The sequence below is a fragment of the Triticum aestivum genome, chromosome 4B (genome assembly GCF_018294505.1).
Source record: "Triticum aestivum cultivar Chinese Spring chromosome 4B, IWGSC CS RefSeq v2.1, whole genome shotgun sequence".
Classification (NCBI taxonomy): Eukaryota; Viridiplantae; Streptophyta; class Magnoliopsida; order Poales; family Poaceae; genus Triticum; species Triticum aestivum.
Window position 1 is genome coordinate 187,123,056 of NC_057804.1, and position 3,431 is coordinate 187,126,486.

Below are 3,431 nucleotides of genomic sequence, written 5' to 3' on the forward strand. Positions count from 1 at the left end.
CCCGTTAGTACAAGAAGATCCCTTCAAGGAAGAGCCCCCGCAACCAATAAGTTCAACCGACCCGACTGAGATTTAGGTTCCAGTTGTGGTCGACTTGATCATGGAAGTCTTGGTGATCACGCCCAATTGGACGATACCGTACATCGCGTACATTCTCAAGCAGGAGCTCCCAGAGGATGAGGATGAGGCTCACCAGATAGTCCGTCGATCGAAAGCTTTCATCGTGATAAAGGGACAACTTTACAGAGAAAGCATAACAGGAGTGGCTCAACACTACATGACCCCAGAAGAAGGTCGAATGATCCTAAGGCCTCGTTTGACACAAGGGGGTCAGAGGGGTTTTGAGGGGATTATCCCTCGAGGCCCAGAATCCCCGCAAGGCCCAGACAAACCGTTTGGTACACGAGGGTTAGATGGGCCAAACCGCCCGGTTCCCCTTCGACCCCCTTCTACCCACGCACTTTAGAAGACTCGAGGGGGGCCTCAAGGATTTGGTCGCCCGACTCCTCGCAAGACGCCACCGCCGCTGACTCCTCCCCAAGATGCCGCCGCCGACTCCTCCCCGCCGCCCGACGCCTCGACGCCGACATACTGGACTTCTCCCCGGTGGTAAGTCATCGTCTCCCCTCCTTTCCCTCGTCGTCTAGGGTTTGCTATCGGCCATGGCTGCTGCTGGAGTTGGTGCCGTCCCAGGACTGGCGGGGCCGTGGCCGTGGTCGTACATGGCGCCATGCTGCGTCTCTTTTGGCCCCATCATCGAGCTGCTCAACTCCAGGGTGCTCTCCAAGCACTTCAGCCCCGCCTGCCCCAAGTACGGCCCGCCCAAGAAGTAACCACCAACTGCTGGTTGGGATTGATCCGTCCGTCCGTCCATGCCATTCAGCTAGCATACATACAATACTGCTGCTGCTACTAATCGATCTGTCTATTAAAATAATGTGTTGTACTACCTGTTTGTTGTGTCCTGTGTGAAAATTTCCTAGCTACTTTTAATTGTTGTTGGTTGTCTTGTCATCGAGTACTACCTCCGTCCTGGTTTATAGGTCCCCTTTTTAGTTTGTGCCAAATTTTGACTAAAGATTTAACTAATAAAATGTTAATGCATGTCAAGAAAAATTATCTCATTGGATTCGTATTTTGAACATAATTTTCAAAAGTATAATGTTTGGTGACATGCGTGAACATTTTGTTAGTTTAATCTATGGTCAAAATTTGGCACAAAATACAATGGGGACCAATAAACCCGGACGGAGGTAGTACTTATTAGATTGTGCTAGTAGTTACATGATGCAACTATCTGTCGTGTCATTTCTTATGCGGAGTCAAGTCAAGTGGCGCTGTGTTTTGAACCATTTGGTTTTACCATGGAAATCATGCACTTACTGTAAGCCATGAATCTACTGTTGATTAATTCAGGTTAAGAGGATGATGTGTGCGCACACTATCTTCCTGTCCAACCACCCGTTGTACATGTCAATCCCGATTAAGCAGGATTACAAATACAAATAGGATGTTTCTTTGGTGCTACTTGATCTGAATGTTAATGGAACAATAGCTGCTACTCTGAATTTGTGATGAATCATATTAAAAGTATTTGATTAGCCTAATGGCTGATGCTTTCCGTTTGAGGCACAACTTGACTCAAAACTGAATAATGCAATAGTATATTATCTTTGTATGTCATATTATCCCCTTCAAATACTATGGCTGGAAAAGACTAAAGCCTCTTCCGATTTGCACCAACCAAGGGTTACGTGTGTTCTTTCACAGACTGGTACTATGCTTTATGCCCAGTGAAGCTATGTTGTTAATTTGTTATATCATGATTTTAGCCCAGCAGATTGTTAGAATGTTTACCCTCAGTTGAGCGTGTTATCCAATCTGCCTAGAATGTTTACAGGCTATGCTTTATGCAAACAGAGTTAGGCATTAACAGAGTTAGGAATTATATAGAGACTGTGAGTTCATGTTTATATATGCCCAATGAATCTGAACGAATAACCTTCGGTCGTCCTTCAGTTCTGTGTATCCATGTGTTTGCTTTGTCTTTGTTTTTCCTGTTTCCAATCTTTACTCAGACTCTTGCAATTGTTGGTAAACAATTCTTACTCTCAGATGTAACATGATAACAACTAGACTAGTATTAAATAGGATGCATATAGACAAAAGATGGTTTATAGTATTTCTTCTTATGAAGAAAGAAAGAGCTGCTGTAGAAAAGGACATGATCGCAATCACTACTTAGTAGTGTGAAGTCATCTGCAATTAGAACTCACTGGCTAGTGCACTGCTTTTACAAGATTGCAATTCCTGCTCATATTTGACTTTAATCTACATGGAGACTTTGGAGAACTAGCATTCAGTTTAGGCTACAAATGTTTGCAAAAACATTCAGTTGCATATATGATGTGTATCTTTTGTTCCTAGCATTGTTGTATCTTAATATTTCTTTCATTTACCGCGTCCTTGTAATCTAGGGAACCATATCTGCAAGCTAGAGTTTAGGCTATATATTTTTACAGAGTTTATAAATCTAATGTAGAATAATTAGGATTCAACAAGCGTAAACCTGTTACTTCCCTTGCCAATGAATTGACCCGATGAAATGAACGTAGTTTATAAATCTGGAAAATAAAATACAAAAGGCGCATCGAAAGCTTTATATTGCTTCCATTTGGGAAACTGGCAACTGGCAATGGCTTCATTTTATACAGCTACGACAATGTTGAACCTTGTTTTCTGAGACGCATATATTCACTATGCCTGCTCGAGTAACTCTTTTTGTTCTCAGCCGGACGCTACAAAAGCAAGCAAATTCATGGAGCTTCTATTTGTTAACAATAGCTACATTGTTTTCTTCAGTATCATCAGCTTTTTTCTCATCTCTCTGAACCAGGTTGAGAAGTAGAACAAGCAGAGGGAGAATGGGACGTTTGCACATTGGTCTTTCTAAATCATCTGTTTGAGAGTCTCCTCGGTTGCTTTTGTGTCGGCGCTACTGCTGCCTTGTGCTTGGAATTTATGCTCTTGTCATGTACTCTCTTCCAACAATCGCTGCAGAATATCAAGTGATGCTTTTCTTTATGTTGCATAAATAGTTCAACATGCTTAAATGTACGCATGTCTTTCCTGGGACTTGTGAATGCCTCCCTGTCAAACAGTGAGAGATTATGATGTTGTATGTGACAGTATGTGATGACATATTGATTCTAATTTCTAAGTCATGCTAATATTTTTGGTTCCAAGTCATGCTAATGTGAGAGATGAAGCTGCCGTTATGTGACAGTATGTGATGACATTTTAATTCCAAGTCAAGAAAATTATGTTGTTCATGTGAAGAATTGTTGCAAGATTAGATTTTTAATTGTTATACACCATTTTAATTCAATATGGCAATCCCTCCCTATCAAACAGTGTTATGTACAGAGGGG

The 3,431-nt window shown here is 42.0% G+C and overlaps 1 long non-coding RNA gene across 1 annotated transcript; it reads left to right on the forward strand.

Moving 5' to 3' along the window:
- The first annotated feature begins 452 nt into the window (after nt 1-452).
- LOC123094706 (uncharacterized) lies at nt 453-3,224 on the forward strand. Its single transcript, XR_006445927.1, has 2 exons — nt 453-609; nt 2,897-3,224. It is a non-coding gene; the product is annotated as an uncharacterized lncRNA (long non-coding RNA).
- The last annotated feature ends 207 nt before the right edge of the window (nt 3,225-3,431 follow it).